General features: G+C 54.7%; 1 protein-coding gene across 1 annotated transcript in view; it reads left to right on the top strand.

Annotated features, from left to right (window-relative positions):
• Nucleotides 1–723: 723 nt before the first annotated feature.
• The window catches only part of RHOG (ras homolog family member G), a 137,588-nt gene continuing 120,909 nt past the window's right edge, over nt 724–17,402 (top strand). Inside the window, exon 1 of the mRNA XM_075337702.1 lies at nt 724–1,441. The gene's annotated coding sequence lies outside the window, so the exon portion shown is untranslated. The remainder of the gene's footprint in view (nt 1,442–17,402) is intronic.

Raw genomic sequence — 17,402 nt, 5'->3', positions numbered from 1 at the left:
GAGCTGCGAGCAAGATTCTGCTGCTCCAGTCACCTCCAGAGCTGCGAGCAAGATTCTGCTGCTCCAGTCACCTCCAGAGCTGCAAGCAAGATTCTGCTGCTCCAGTCACCTCCAGAGCTGCAAGCAAGATTCTGCTGCTCCAGTCACCTCCAGAGCTGCGAGCAAGATTCTGCTGCTCCAGTCACCTCCAGAGCTGGGAGCAAGATTCTGCTGCTCCAGTCACCTCCAGAGCTGGGAGCAAGATTCTGCTGCTCCAGTCACCTCCAGAGCTGGGAGCAAGATTCTGCTGCTCCAGTCACCTCCAGAGCTGCAAGCAAGATTCTGCTGCTCCAGTCACCTCCAGAGCTGCAAGCAAGATTCTGCTGCTCCAGTCACCTCCAGAGCTGCAAGCAAGATTCTGCTGTTCCAGTCACCGCAAGAGCTGCGAGCAAGATTCTGCTGCTCCAGTCACCTCCAGAGCTGCGAGCAAGATTCTGCTGCTCCAGTCACCTCCAGAGCTGCGAGCAAGATTCTGCTGCTCCAGTCACCTCCAGAGCTGCGAGCAAGATTCTGCTGCTCCAGTCACCTCCAGAGCTGCGAGCAAGATTCTGCTGCTCCAGTCACCTCCAGAGCTGCGAGCAAGATTCTGCTGCTCCAGTCACCTCCAGAGCTGCGAGCAAGATTCTGCTGCTGCAGTCACCTCCAGAGCTGCGAGCAAGATTCTGCTGCTCCAGTCACCTCCAGAGCTACGAGCAAGATTCTGCTGCTCCAGTCACCTCCAGAGCTGCGAGCAAGATTCTGCTGCTCCATCCTGTGTTATCATATCATATGTGTGTATATATCCCCATCTCAGTATATATCCCTCATCCCGGTATACACAGTTCTGGCATAAATTCATACTCCGCTGCACAATTGTCAGTTTTTCTGATTTTTCTCTATTTCTGAGTAAAATGTGAATTGTTCTTTATTCTATAATCACTGACGACGTCTCTGAATTTCCAGCAATAAATTATTTATTTTCTGAAAATGAAAAATGGTGAAAATAACAGGTTAAACTTTGCTACAGACGATGACTCAAGCCGCACACAAGGTTATCCTGGAAACCAGCGGCCTCCAGTGCTCAGGAAATGTTCCCCAACTGTGAGGACTGGTTTCTCCAGCAGGACAATGCGCCATGCCACACAGCGAGGTCATCAATGTGTGGATGAAGGAACACCGCACCAAAACCCTGTCATGGCCAACTCAATCTCCAGACCTGAACCCCATTGAAAACCCCTGGAATGAAATCAAGAGGAAGATGGATAGTCACAAGCCATCAAAGAAGAGCGGCTTACCTGTCTGCACCAGGAGTGGCATAAGGGCACCCAAAAGCCGTCTGAAGACTGGAGGAAAGCGACGCATGAAAGCTGGGATTACACATCATGGTTATTCCACAGAATACTGATTCCTGAATCTTCCTGAGGTAACACATTATTATATTGTTGTGTGTAAATGATGATGACCTTGTTTTCTTTGCATTATTTGAGGTGACAGCGCTGTGCATTCTGTGCATTATGTGAGGTGAGAGTGCTGTGCAGTCTGTGCATTATGTGAGGTGAGAGTGCTGTGCAGTCTGTGCATTATGTGAGGTGAGAGTGTTGTGCATTATGTGAGGTGAGAGTGCTGTGCAGTCTGTGCATTCTGTGCATTATGTGAGGTGACAGCGCTGTGCATTCTGTGCATTATGTGAGGTGAGAGTGCTGTGCAGTCTGTGCATTATGTGAGGTGAGAGTGTTGTGCATTATGTGAGGTGAGAGTGCTGTGCAGTCTGTGCATTCTGTGCATTATGTGAGGTGACAGCGCTGTGCATTCTGTGCATTATGTGAGGTGAGAGTGCTGTGCAGTCTGTGCATTATGTGAGGTGAGAGTGTTGTGCATTATGTGAGGTGAGAGTGCTGTGCAGTCTGTGCAGTCTGTGCATTATGTGAGGTGACAGCGCTGTGCATTCTGTGCATTATGTGAGGTGAGAGTGCTGTGCAGTCTGTGCATTATGTGAGGTGAGAGTGTTGTGCATTATGTGAGGTGAGAGTGCTGTGCAGTCTGTGCATTATGTGAGGTGAGAGTGTTGTGCATTATGTGAGGTGACAGCGCTGTGCATTCTGTGCAGTCTGTGCATTATGTGAGGTGACAGCGCTGTGCATTCTGTGCATTATGTGAGGTGAGAGCGCTGTGCATTCTGTGCAGTCTGTGCATTCTGTGCATTATGTGAGGTGAGAGCGCTGTGCAGTCTGTGCAGTCTGTGGAGTCTGTGCAGTCTGTGCATTATGTGAGGTGAGAGCGCTGTGCATTCTGTGCAGTCTGTGCATTCTGTGCATTATGTGAGGTGAGAGCGCTGTGCATTCTGTGCAGTCTGTGCATTATGTGAGGTGAGAGCGCTGTGCAGTCTGTGCATTCTGTGCATTATGTGAGGTGAGAGCGCTGTGCATTCTGTGCAGTCTGTGCATTATGTGAGGTGAGAGCACTGTGCATTCTGTGCAGTCTGTGCATTCTGTGCATTATGTGAGGTGAGAGCGCTGTGCATTCTGTGCAGTCTGTGCATTATGTGAGGTGAGAGCGCTGTGCATTCTGTGCATTCTGTGAGGTGACAGCGCTGTGCATTCTGTGCATTATGTGAGGTGACAGCGCTGTGCATTATGTGAGGTGACAGCGCTGTGCATTCTGTGCATTATGTGAGGTGAGAGCGCTGTGCATTCTGTGCATTATGTGAGGTGAGAGCGCTATGCAGTCTGTGGAGTCTGTGCAGTCTGTGCATTATGTGAGGTGAGAGCGCTGTGCATTCTGTGCAGTCTGTGCATTATGTGAGGTGAGAGCGCTGTGCAGTCAGTGCATTATGTGAGGTGAGAGCGCTGTGCAGTCTGTGCATTCTGTGCATTATGTGAGGTGAGAGCGCTGTGCATTCCGTGCAGTCTGTGCATTATGTGAGGTGAGAGCGCTGTGCATTCTGTGCAGTCTGTGCATTATGTGAGGTGAGAGCGCTGTGCATTCTGTGCAGTCTGTGCATTATGTGAGGTGAGAGCACTGTGCATTCTGTGCAGTCTGTGCATTATGTGAGGTGAGAGCGCTGTGCATTCTGTGCAGTCTGTGCAGTCTGTGCAGTCTGTGCATTATGTGAGGTGAGAGCGCTGTGCATTCCGTGCAGTCTGTGCATTATGTGAGGTGAGAGCGCTGTGCATTCTGTGCAGTCTGTGCATTATGTGAGGTGAGAGCGCTGTGCAGTCTGTGCATTGTTCTGTTATTTTCACCATTTCTCATTTACAGGAAATAAATACAGAATTTATTGCTGGAAATTCAGAGACGTCGTCAGTAGATTATAGAATAAAGAACAATTTACATTTTACTCAGAAATAGAGAAAAATCTGAAAAAATCACAATTGTGCAGCGGAGTCTGAATTTATGCGAAAGCTGTATATACAGTACAGTGTAAACCCTTAGTTTCTCTCCGCTCTCTATACAGACACATCTGCAGGTTTTTCCCTCCTCCGCTCTTTATACAGACACATCTGCAGGTTTTTCCCTCCTCCGCTCTCTATACAGACACATCTGCAGGTTTTTCCCTCCTCCGCTCTCTATACAGACACATCTGCAGGTTTTTCCCTCCTCCGCTCTCTATACAGACACATCTGCAGGTTTTCCCTCCTCCGCTCTCTATACAGACACATCTGCAGGTTTTTCCCTCCTCCGCTCTCTATACAGACACATCTGCAGGTTTTCCCTCCGCTCTCTATACAGACACATCTGCAGGTTTTTCCTCCGCTCTCTATACAGACACATCTGCAGGTTTTTCCCTCCGCTCTCTGTACAGACACATCTGCAGGTTTTTCCCTCCTCTCTCTGTACAGACACATCTGCAGGTTTTTCCCTCCTCTCTATAAAGACACATCTGCAGGTTTTTCCCTCCACTCTCTATACGGACACATCTGCAGGTTATTCCCTCCGCTCTCTATACAGACACATCTGCAGGTTTTTCCCTCCACTCTCTATACAGACACATCTGCAGGGTTTTCCCTCTGCTCTCTATACAGACACATCTGCAGGTTTTTCCCTCCACTCTCTATAAAGGCACATCTGCAGGTTTTTCCTTCTGCTTTCTATACAGACACATCTGCAGGTTTTCCCTCCACTTTCTATGGAGATACATCTGCAGACATCTGCCTTTGGCACCAGCGGGCTACAACCCTGCCCCGGTCCACTTAAGGTTTCCCACGACCAGATCTCTGTCGCCTGTGGCCCTGTTTGCTGTCTGCCACCTAGCCAGGTAGTCCAGGGGCCCCTACCCCTGACTCCACTGCTGTTGTGATGCCCCAGGGACTTCACTCCACCTTTGGGGACGCCACAGGGTCTTCACCTTGGTACTTCTGGCGGTTTATTTATATGGCAGTCATGACGCCACTCACGGTTTGCGGTCAGGGATATGGGTGACCGCCACTGCAGATTTAACGAGCGTCTGAGGCTGATGGTGTCAGCAGCTGGATGTTGTGGCCTCCCGAGAGTGAAGCTGGCCCCAGGGGCTCGGGTGTAGAGAACAACAGGTCTCAGAATAAATCATGGCTTTCAACTTGTTTACTCACTTTTGCTGTTATCGTGAGGTAACCCGGGCGATGCTGAGATAAATCAGGTGGAACCAGGGATCCTTCAGGCCGGTCTGAGGGTAACCATTAGCTCGTCTTCCCAGCACTTCTTGTTTCGGATAACCCCTGACTTGAAGTACCGTGGGATTCATCCAGGGAAGTCGTTACTGCCATTTCTCCCCTTTTTAGCCCGTTTGCTGACAGCATGGACCAAGGTGGATAGCTTCAGGCTCGATCCCCCTTATGGGCCCCCTCGTTGCTGCTGAGGCTCGGACTCTAGTTGGTTGGAGAGGGACTTGTGGTTCCCCTCACCGGCAGGTTTAGCAGATCAGTAAATGGATGCCTACTCTAGGGACCTGTTCCCCGTGCGTGCCTAGTCACTAGGAGTCCCTGTACTCGAACAGCTAACTTCCTCAGCATCTCTCTGACTGACTTTCTGGTAACGTTCTCCCCCACTAACGTCTACTCCACGTGCAGGGTCTGACTAGCGTGTCCGCGCACGTCCTTCTCTCTTGCCAACGACGCTCCCAGGCAAAGTTATGGCCCATATTCCATGTTGTGGATTGTCCATAACTCCAGCCAGGGGTGGAGCAGTGCTCCCTCTGAGGTCACTAAGGTAGGAGGGGACCTGGATTTGCCCAGGTTGATAACCCTACTTCGGCCATTTTCCAGGGTTCTTTCGCTGGGGGTCACGTGCAGGAAACATCTGTGGGAGTTCCTAGAAACCTGGTCTACAGCGCCCCCCTGTGGCCAGACGCACAAGGTAACTGATTGAATTGCATACCTGTTTGTAAACCATGCTTTATCTGTAACTGTACTCTGACCTATGTAGATTCCCTATTGTATATATTGTAGTTTCTAGTGTGCTTTAGGCTGATTAAATTATATAATTAATCTTGGGCTGTTCTGTTATCTCGATCTTGAATCCCACGTCTGTGTGTTCGGCTAATAGTTACCGTGAAGCGGTTGGTGGCAGCGAGTTGTGCCAAGGATTATTGTGGGGAGGCCAGTGAGATTCGGGGAGATTTTATATATTCCGCCCGCGGAGGTCGGGGGAATATATACCCTACTCTCACCGGGGACCCTTCAATAATCGGCATAAGTAGTATAGCGGCCTCCTTGCTTATTGTTGGGCAATTCCATAATTGGCCTGACTATAAGAGGGGCGCTACAGAGCGCGTCACGTGCTCTGTCTGTCGGTCGGGAGGTATAAAGGAGGGGTGACCCCCACTTGTTACCCCCCGATTGTGACGTACTGGTAGCCAGCGCGGGGGATTTCTGAGTGACCCCCCCGGTGGTTCGTGACATATTGGTGTCAGAAGTGGGATTCAAGATCGAGATAACAGAACAGCCCAAGATTAATTATATAATTTAATCAGCCTAAAGCACACTAGAAACTACAATATATACAATAGGGAATCTACAGAATATACATAGGTCAGAGTACAGTTACAGATAAAGCATGGTTTACAAACAGGCATACACAGTTCCAGCAGTTACCTTGTTGCGTCTGGCCACAGGGGGGCGCTGTAGACCAGGTTTCCAGGAACTCCCACAGATGTTTCCTACACGTGACCCCCAGCGAAAGAACCCTGGAAAATGGCCGAAGTAGGGTTATCAACCTGGGCAAATCCAGGTCCCCTCCTACCTTAGTGACCTCAGAGGGAGCACTGCTCCACCCCTGGCTGGAGTTATGGACAATCCACAACATGGAATATGGGCCATAACTTTGCCTGGGAGCGTCGTAGGCGGACGCCAATGCTCTCATTGTGACAGTTATGAATTTAGCTACAGAACGAGAGGACTCATGACTCGTCTACTAGTTCCACATTGGCTGATATCACGCCTGGGGTATTTCCCAAGCTCCCGCTCCCATAAAAAGGGTGTGCCAGCATCGTCCGCATGCGGAGACACCATTTTTATGGTTGCCATATTTATCGGAAATATGGCTTGCGAGATATGAACCATTTTTTACTGGAGTCGTTCTGTCTGGATACTTCCAAGCTTGCTAATTAGATAGCAGCTCCTACCACAGGGTCACGGCAGGGAGTCCTCCTGTGTCCATTGTTCCCACATCATCTCATCTCCATATCACAGGAGATGGCCATGGAGGTGTAACACCTTCACAGATGCTGGACATTGAGAACAAGAAGGGAGGGGGCACTGCCAGGGAGTGATGAGCGATTATGACTGGAAGTCATAATTCATCTTCATATCCCGGGATTTGCCTCACAGCTTCTCTCTTGCTTTCAGGCTGGCTAACTCCTCCTACTTTCCTTACAGCCGCTGCCATCTTAGCTTCCAGCCTCTCCGCTACACCCCTAGATGAGATGTGGAGGAACACCCCCTCTTGGGTCTGCCCAAGGGTCGCCTCTAAGGTGTGGGAGACCTGGTTGCTATGTGTCTGTGCGTACACACCCTATTCCAGCCTTTGGATTACCTGAAAGTACTGACCCAGCATGGGTGCAGTACTCAGTGGTGCCTGACCAGGTCAGGGGCTCCACATTCCCCCTTGGTTATCAACAGCATGTCCTCGGGCTGCAAAGACAAGAAAAATTTAATACAAACTTTCCCACACAGGAGATATATTTACATTTAAAACATACCAGGTACCATTCCACCACCACCCACAAGTCCTGGTCCCACCCAGAAACTTCCAGGAGGCAGGTCCCCGGTCCCTTTGGTGACCAGGTCTGGGCCATCTGTATCCCAGACCTTTCCTCCAATCTTCCTCTCCTGAGGAGGGTGGCGTAGAGTGTGGAGACACGGGGGTCAGTGGGTGCTCTCCTGTGGAGACACGGGGGTCTGTGGATTCTCTTCTGTGGAGACACGGGGGTCTGTGGATTCTCTTCTGTGGAGACACGGGGGTCAGTGGATGCTCTCCTGTGGAGACACGGGGGTCAGTGGGTGCACTCCTGTGGAGACGCGGGGGTCAGTGGGTGCTCTCCTGTGGAGACACGGGGGTCAGTGGATTCTCTTCTGTGGAGACACGGGGGTCTGTGGGTGCTCTCCTGTGGAGACACGGGGGTCAGTGGGTGCTCTCCTGTGGAGACACGGGGGTCAGTGGATTCTCTTCTGTGGAGACACGGGGGTCAGTGGATGCTCTCCTGTGGAGACACGGGGGTCAGTGGGTGCACTCCTGTGGAGACGCGGGGGTCAGTGGGTGCTCTCCTGTGGAGACGCGGGGGTCAGTGGATTCTCTTCTGTGGAGACACGGGGGTCTGTGGATTCTCTTCTGTGGAGACACGGGCCTCAGTGGATGCTCTCCTGTGGAGACACGGGGAGTCAGTGGGTGCACTCCTGTGGAGACGCGGGGGTCAGTGGGTGGTCTCCTGTGGAGACACGGGGGTCAGTGGGTGGTCTCCTGTGGAGACACGGGGGTCAGTGGGTGGTCTCCTGTGGAGACACGGGGGTCAGTGGGTGGTCTCCTGTGGAGACACGGGGGTCAGTGGGTGCTCTCCTGTGGAGACACGGGGGTCAGTGGGTGCTCTCCTGTGGAGACACGGGGGTCAGTGGGTGCTCTCCTGTGGAGACACGGGGGTCAGTGGGTGCTCTCCTGTGGAGACACGGGGGTCAGTGGATGCTCTCCTGTGGAGACACGGGGGTCAGTGGATGCTCTCCTGTGGAGACACGGGGGTCAGTGGGTGCTCTCCTGTGTAGACACGGGGGTCAGTGGGTGCTCTCCTGTGGAGACACGGGGGTCAGTGGGTGCTCTCCTGTGGAGACACGGGGGTCAGTGGGTGCTCTCCTGTGGAGACACGGGGGTCAGTGGGTGCTCTCGTCCGCTGGCCCGGCCGCCTTTAGAAAGACAGCGTGGCTCAGGGCTCATCCCAACTGAACGCCGGCCTCCTTACCCGTGGGCAGAACACTACTCAGACAACACAGGGTGAGGGAACCAGAATAATTAGACTTTATTGGATCCCCAAACAATTAACAGCACATAACACATAACCAGCAAAACACACAAATGTAACCGGCAACAGAGTCTCCCCCTTCCGCTGCTCACCAGGGATTAGAAGGTCCGTGCCTCAGAGGTTCCAGGGCTACTTACTCCAATCCAGCAGCACACCGCTTTCAGCGGGCACCCACCGAGACTGGAATAACGCCAGATTTAGGAAGCTGGCTGAGGTCCGCAAAGTCTGTGGTCAGGTGACTGGATTGTCCCAACCTGGATTCCTTCCTTAGGTAGTCCTTGATGTCTCAGCCAAATCCTTGCATTCGAGTCCATGTAGTATTATAATCCAGGTTTGGTTATGGCTTGCCAATCAGATCCGCAGATCCTAGATTGTATCATGTAGCAAGAGTCTACCGGGCAATGGACAGTCCTCCTTCTTATACCCCCGAGCTCTCCATTCAGACCATTGGGGTCTTCATGATTGGTGGATAAGACTGGGCTCTTATTGGCTAGATTTCAAGCCGTATACAGAATATCCCAGTAATAATGGTCAATGGCAGAGACGAGGGAGAGACAGCTAAGTTACATCACATCCAGCAATGCACATCGTAATACAATGGGTGTCTGGCCTTCAGTGGCCAAAACAATTACATGAGTCAACAAAAACTTCAATACTAAACTCCCAGAGTCTTGTAGAACAATGAGGGATTATCCCCCATCTATAAACAAACTGTCTCCATGTCTGGCTGAATTTTAAGAAAGTTAACCCATGCTAGGCACTGAGTGTCCATGTCGTCACATAGGGTAGGCCCCATAAACAGGCGTGCCAGCTTCCTTGTGTTGGAGAGCAGGCCCCATCAACAGGCAATCTCCCTGGTGGTGTAGAGCCAGGCCCCATAAACAGGCGTGCTCTCTGGTGGTGCAGAGCCAGGCCCCATAAACAGGCATGCTCTCTGGTGGTGCAGAGCCAGGCCCCATAAACAGGCGTGCTCTCTGGTGGTGCAGAGCCAGGCCCCATAAACAGGCGTGCTCTCTGGTGGTGCAGAGCCAGGCCCCATAAACAGGCGTGCTCTCTGGTGGTGCAGAGCCAGGCCCCATAAACAGGCGTGCTCTCTGGTGGTGCAGAGCCAGGCCCCATAAACAGGCATGCTCTCTGGTGGTGCAGAGCCAGGCCCCATAAACAGGCGTGCTCTCTGGTGGTGCAGAGCCAGGGCCCATAAACAGGCGTGCTCTCTGGTGGTGCAGAGCCAGGCCCCATAAACAGGCGTGCTCTTTGGTGGTGCAGAGCCAGGCCCCATAAACAGGCGTGCTCTCTGGTGGTGCAGAGCCAGGCCCCATAAACAGGCGTGCTCTCTGGTGGTGCAGAGCCAGGCCCCATAAACAGGCGTGCTCTCTGGTGGTGCAGAGCCAGGCCCCATAAACAGGCGTGCTCTCTGGTGGTGCAGAGCCAGGGCCCATAAACAGGCGTGCTCTCTGGTGGTGCAGAGCCAGGCCCCATAAACAGGCGTGCTCTCTGGTGGTGCAGAGCCAGGCCCCATAAACAGGCAATCTCCCTGGTGGTGTAGAGCCAGGCCCCATAAACAGGCGTGCTCTCTGGTGGTGCAGAGCCAGGCCCCATAAACAGGCGTGCCAGCTTCCGCGTGTTGGAGAGCGGGCCCCATAAACAGGCGCGCTCCCTGTGTTGGACAGCAGGCCCCATAAACAGGCGTGCCAGCTTCCGCGTGTTGGAGAGCAGGCCCCATCAACAGGCGTGCTCTCTTGTGGTGCAGAGCCAGGCCCCATAAACAGGCGTGCTCTCCGGTGGTGCAGAGCCAGGCCCCATAAACAGGCGTGCTATCTGGTGGTGCAGAGCCAGGGCCCATAAACAGGCGTGCTCTCTGGTGGTGCAGAGCCAGGCCCCATAAACAGGCGTGCTCTAACGTTGGTACCTCTGGGGTAACTTTTTACAATGCGAGAGTTTGTGGCTATAGCCAGTTCATAGCCTGTGGTCCATTTTTAAAGTGCACATAACCTGGTGCTAAATAGGAAAAACTTCAAGGGTTCTCGCAAAAGTCCTTGCGGGCTCATTCTTAAACATTTAAACTTGTTTAACTGGTAACAAACATTCTCTGAAAACTATATTGACTTTCTTTTTACTAAAGAATTTAAATAGTCTTCCGTCTCCCAGAACCAGTGCTTGGTCTTCAGCGCACTGATCCTTGGAGGTTGTGTCTGGGGCGTCCCCTGGTGGTGATGACTCTGGGGACCTGGTTGGAGCGCAGGGGATGGAACTTGGGCTTACCACGGTTTCCTTTGGACACTGCGCCACGTTCAAGGCAAACCACCCTTATGCCTGGTGAACTTCACCACATCCCCCATATGCAAATCACGACCAGGGTGACCCCTTGGCAGATGTGACTGCACGTCCCACCGAGACACAAAGATGCCTTCCTTAACCCCGGCCTCTACAATGAACCCACACCCCGTTCAGCAGTTGAATGCTTCCACTACCCCACGGTGGAGGGGACCTCTGGCCTGGTGCCTTCCCCGCCGCAGGGACTGCTTCTCCTGCAGGTCCCTGGCCTCCACTTGCTCTCTCTCTGGGGTGGGCTTCTCAACGGGGTGTCTGGGTCTCACACGACGCTGCTCTCTGCGGGCTGGTCTCCGCATTACCGTCACCTGGTTATCAGCAGGTAACCAGGTCACATACATGCTGGGGCTATATGCAACCAGGTCTTCCTCCCTGGCAGAGGGTGTTGCGACCTCCTCTGATCGTTGGGGGAACAGCAGCGCGACCTCAGGGCCTCCCTCTCTCTCAGAGGGTGCTGTGACCTCCTCCGGTCGGCTGGGGATCAGCAATGATGGCTGTAAGACCTCTTCAATCTCCCTGGCGGAGGCTGCTGCGACCTCTTCCGGTCGTTGGGGGAACAGCAGCGCGACCTCCTGGCCTCCCTTTCTCTCAAAGGGTGCTGCGTCCTCCTCTGGTCGGCTGGGCAGCAGCTCTGGGGATGAGTTTTCAGCAGCCAGGTAAGATGATGAATCCCTCTCCTGTGGAGAGGGTACTGTGACCGCTTCAGGTCGAGATGGCAGCCTGGGGATCAGGTAGTGCTGGGAACCGAGCTTTCAGTTCTCTCTCTAGCTGTGCCACTTCCTCGTCCACTTCAGGTCGAAGCGCAGGTGCTGGTTCCTCTGTCAGCGACTGGGGCGCTGTGACCACCTCTGGTCGGGCAACTGGGACAGAAGGCATTGCGGCCTGGTCTGGTTGCGGGCGTCGCATCGGACATCCCATCGGGCATGGCACCGGGCATCGCATCAGGCATCGCATCAGGCATCGCACCAGGCATCGCATTAGGCATCGCATTAGGCATCGCATCAGGCATCGAACCAGGCATCAAACCAGGCATCGCATCAGGCATCGAACCAGGCATCGAACCAGGCATCACATCAGGCATCACATCAGGCATCGCATCAGGCATCGCATCAGGCATCGCATCAGGCATCGCATCAGGCATCGCATCAGGCATCGAACCAGGCATCACATCAGGCATCGCATCAGGCATCGCATCAGGCATCGCATCGGACATCGCATAGGGCATGGCACCGGGCATCGCATCAGGCATCGCATCGGACATCACATCAGGCATCGCATCAGGCATCGCATCGGACATCACATCAGGCATCGCATCAGGCATCGCATCGGACATCGCATCAGGCATCACATCAGGCATCGCATCAGGCATCGCATCGGACATCGCATCGGGCATCGCATCAGGCATCGCATCGGACATCGCATCGGGCATGGCACCGGGCATCGCATCAGGCATCACATCAGGCATCGCATCAGGCATCGCATCGGACATCGCATCGGACATCGCATCAGGCATCACATCAGGCATCGCATCAGGCATCGCATCGGACATCGCATCGGGCATCGCATCAGGCATCGCATCGGACATCGCATCGGGCATGGCACCGGGCATCGCATCAGGCATCGCACCAGGCATCGCATCGGACATCACATCAGGCATCGCATCGGACATCACATCGGGCATGGCACCGGGCATCGCACCAGGCATCGCATCAGGCATCACATCAGGCATCGCATCGGACATCGCATCGGGCATGGCACCGGGCATCGCATCAGGCATCGCATCGGACATCGCATCGGGCATGGCACCGGGCATCGCATCAGGCATCGCACCAGGCATCGCATCGGACATCACATCAGGCATCGCATCGGACATCGCATCGGACATCGCATCAGGCATCGCATCAGGCATCGCATCGGACATCGCATCAGGCATCGCATCAGGCATCGCATCAGGCATCGCATTAGGCATCGCATCAGGCATCGCATCGGACATCGCATCAGGCATCGCATCAGGCATCGCATCGGACATCGCATCAGGCATCGCATCAGGCATCGCATTGGACGTCGCATCAGGCATCACATCAGGCATCGCATCAGGCATCACATCAGGCATCGCATCAGGCATCGCATCGGACATCGCATCAGGCATCGCATCAGGCATCGCATCAGACATCGCATCAGGCATCGCATCAGGCATCGCATCGGACGTCGCATCAGGCATCACATCAGGCATTGCATCAGGCATCGCATCAGGCATCGCATCAGGCATCGCATCGGACATCGCATCAGGCATCGCATCAGGCATCGCATCAGGCATCGCATCAGGCATCGCATCGGACATCGCATCAGGCATCGCATCAGGCATCGCATCAGGCATCACATCAGGCATCGCATCAGGCATCGCATCGGACGTCGCACCAGCCTCGGATGTTAATGCCGGTGGGATCAGCATGCCAGGTCGGGCAGGGGGGGCAGTTGTAAACTCACTCAGATCCGTGCTATAGTCATCCCGTAGCAGGGTCGCTATTGCTGATGATGACTCCAGTTGAGTGTGGGCGGCACCTCCAGGCAGGCCTCGCTGCATCGACAACCGCAGTTTTCTAATTGCCATTATCATCTTCTTCTTCCAAGCGGCTATCTGTCGCCTGCTCTGCTCCTCCATATCATCGGCAATTCTTCCCACTTCTGCCTCCAGCTCCTCTGCGGTCATGGGCCTGGTCCATCCCTGCTCTCCCCGGTCACCTCCTGCAGACGCCATCTTATCTCTGTCGTTGCTCCTCAGGTTCTGGTCACGCTTCAGTCTTAGTTTCGTTTTTGGTTGTTCTCCTCCCTTTGGACTGGGACGTTCCCGCAGTCGGGGACAGATCCGCCCCCATCTTCTGCTTTCACTGTGTCAGAGCGCTCCCTCCAAGCTCGGGCAGCCACTCCTCTCCATGAGCGGTTACCTTTCCTTTTGCCTGTGTATACCTGCCTGTGGCTGATGCTGTATACCGGGCCCCGGCGTGTGTATACCTGCCTGTGGCTGATGCTGTATACCGGGCCCCGGCGTGTGTATACCTGCCTGTGGCTGATGCTGTATACCGGGCCCCGGCGTGTGTATACCTGCCTGTGGCTGATGCTGTATACCTGCCTGTGTATACCTGCCTGTGGCTGATGCTGTATACCGGGCCCCGGCGTGTGTATACCTGCCTGTGGCTGATGCTGTATACCGTGCCCCGGCGTGTGTATACCTGCCTGTGGCCCTGCCTGTGAATACCTGCCTGTGGCTGATGCTGTATACCGGGCCCCGGCGTGTGTATACCTGCCTGTGGCTGATGCTGTATACCGGGCCCCGGCGTGTGTATACCTGCCTGTGGCTGATGCTGTATACCTGCCTGTGTATACCTGCCTGTGGCTGATGCTGTATACCGGGCCCCGGCGTGTGTATACCTGCCTGTGGCTGATGCTGTATACCGTGCCCCGGCGTGTGTATACCTGCCTGTGGCCCTGCCTGTGAATACCTGCCTGTGGCTGATGCTGTATACCGGGCCCCGGCGTGTGTATACCTGCCTGTGGCCCTGCCTGTGTATACCTGCCTGTGGCTGATGCTGTATACCGGGCCCCAGTGTGTGTATATCTGCCTGTGGCTGATGCTGTATACCGGGCCCCGGCGTGTGTATACCTGCCTGTGGCCCTGCCTGTGTATACCTGCCTGTGGCTGATGCTGTATACCGGGCCCCAGTGTGTGTATATCTGCCTGTGGCTGATGCTGTATACCGGGCCCCAGTGTGTATATCTGCCTGTGGCCCTGCCTGTGTATACCTGCCTGTGGCTGATGCTGTATACCGGGCCCCGGCATGTGTATATCTGCCTGTGGCTGATGCTGTATACCGGGCCCCAGTGTGTGTATACCTGCCTGTGGCTGATGCTGTATACCGGGCCCCGGCGTGTGTATACCTGCCTGTGGCTGATGCTGTATACCGAGCCCCAGTGTGTGTATACCTGCCTGTGGCCCTGCCTGTGTATACCTGCTTGTGGCTGATGCTTTATACCGGGCCCCAGCCTGTGTATACCTGCCTGTGGCTGATGCTGTATACCGGGCCCCGGCGTGTGTATACCTGCCTGTGGCTGATGCTGTATACCGGGCCCCGGCGTGTGTATACCTGCCTGTGGCTGATGCTGTATACCGGGCCCCAGTGTGTGTATACCTGCCTGTGGCTGATGCTGTATACCGGGCCCCGGCGTGTGTATACCTGCCTGTGGCTGATGCTGTATACCGGGCCCCGGCGGCGTGTGTATTCCTGCCTGGGCTGACGCTGTATACCGGGCCCCTGCATGTGTATACCTGCCTGTGGCCCTGCCTGTGGCTGATGCTGTATACCGGGCCCCGGCGTGTGTATACCTGCCTGTGGCTGATGCATTATACTGGGCCCCGGTGTGTGTATACCTGCCTGTGGCTGATGCTATAGACCGGGCCCCGGCGGCGTGTGTATTCCTGCCTGGGCTGACGCTGTATACGGGCCCCAGCATGTGTATATGTGACGCCCTGGACTAGCCAGGTAGTCACAGTTAGGCCCTTGCACTACACCCATCCCCAAATAAGGTGACACCAGCCAACCTACTAAACCCTAGTCACCTCCCTCTGGGTTTGATGTCCACACCAGGGGGCGGAGCCAGGCGGTTGGTCACGCCCACCTAGGAGTTCACAGGCCCAGAGGCAGGAAAACCCAGACAGATCAGTTTAGGGAGAGGAGGAGAGCAGTGGTGACAGTGGAAGTGACAGGAGTAAATCTGTCCAGTGTCCTGGATAGGAGCCCGGGCACTTTGGCTAGGAGGCAGACGGTGGTGGCCTTCTGCAGGAGCTGGGAAGACAGCCTGGTGGAACCGTAGGTAACCGGGACAGGGTAGTGGCCCGCCGGTACCGAACCGGGGAACCGACTGGAAACCGGAGCACACGAGGGGGTACTCAGACCCTGAAACGCGGTCCCGAAACTACCGGACCCCGTTAATTAACTGATTGAGGTCTGGACTCTAGGTCCTTTCCCACCCAAGTCCCGAAAGAAGGCAACAGCCCACCGATTCGGGATAACGGCCACTGCTCAGGCCAAGAGATCCAAAGGGCCAGTGCCTGCGGGCAAACGGGCTCTCCCGACATACACGCCGGGGAGCAGGACTCCCGTTGCTAAGGCATGGCTATCCACAGCTACAAAGAGGTGCAGGAGAAAGGCGGACACCACCAGCCTGTTTGAGGAACCTGAAGCAGCCAGCTGCGGGCACCGACCACCATCTTTTTGGTTTACCAAAGACTCCCGTGTATCTATCAGAGTGAGTACTACAGTGCCCTCTGGCCACGCACCGCCCTGCCCCGCCGAGCACCAACATCGCACCACATCAAACGGGTCTCGGGGCCACCACCCCTGCCCACGGAGGGGTTAACATCACAAGCTGCACCAACATCTCCCCCGGGGTGCCTAGTAAACAGCATCGGTAGTGCCTACGTTCACCACAACCCGTGGGTGGCGTCACGAACTTTAAATCTAAACCCCCCCTTTCAAAGCGCCAGCCCCCTTGCAGAGCGACGTGACCCCCGGTCCAGAGGCGCTCGAGCCACCGACACATGAGCCCGGATCCGAGTGGCTCGGCTGCAGCCGAGCACAGGGCGGTACATATACCTGCCTGTGGCTGAAGCTGTATACCCGGCCCCAACGTGTGTATATCTGCCTGTGGCTGATGCTGTATACAGGGCCCCGGCGTGTGTATATCTGCCTGTGGCTGAAGCTGTATATGGGCCCCAGCATGTGTATATCTGCCTGGGCTGATGCTGTATACCGGGCCCCTGCCTGTGTATACCTGCCTGTGGCTGATGCTGTATACCGGGCCCCTGCCTGTGTATATCTGCCTGTGGCTGAAGCTGTATATGGGCCCCAGCATGTGTATATCTGCCTGGGCTGATGCTGTATACCGGGCCCCTGCCTGTGTATACCTGCCTGTGGCTGATGCTGTATACCGGGCCCCGGCGTGTGTATACCTGCCTGTGGCTGATGCTGTATACCGGGCCCCGGCGTGTGTATACCTGCCTGTGGCTGACGCTGTATACGGGGCCCCTGCCTGTGTATACCTGTCTGTGGCCCAGCTTTCTTAGCTCCCGGCCTCATTCCACAGGACAGACCTGGCCGTCTCCGTGGTGACATTCTTCAGTTTATGGCGTCGGCCTCCAGCCTGAGGCAGAATAATGGACGGTGTTGGGTTGTGTGAAGCCGTGTATGGTGCAGCGTGGTGTGGACAGAGGACGGGGATTCATTCTCCAGCTTCTTCCTCCATCGTCAGATTGGAAGAATTATTCTAACCATAAGAATCTATCAGGGATTGTTATTTAAGCAATTGTCTAATAAGAGTAGAGGATGATAGAGGTGGTCGGGGGCAGCCATATAATTTGTGTTTCCATATTGATAATCAGCTGCTGTCTGCTGGCATCTGTGGCTGGTGCTATATATGAGGGGCCTCTGTGGCTGGCGCTATATATGAGGGGCCTCTGTGGCTGGAGCTATATATGAGGGGCCTCTGTGGCTGGTGCTATATATGCGGGGCCTCT

The sequence above is a fragment of the Anomaloglossus baeobatrachus genome, chromosome 2 (genome assembly GCF_048569485.1).
Source record: "Anomaloglossus baeobatrachus isolate aAnoBae1 chromosome 2, aAnoBae1.hap1, whole genome shotgun sequence".
In the NCBI taxonomy this organism is placed as follows: domain Eukaryota; kingdom Metazoa; phylum Chordata; class Amphibia; order Anura; family Aromobatidae; genus Anomaloglossus; species Anomaloglossus baeobatrachus.
The sequence above is the reverse complement of the archived record's forward strand: the minus strand, read 5'-3'. Positions and strand labels throughout refer to the sequence as shown.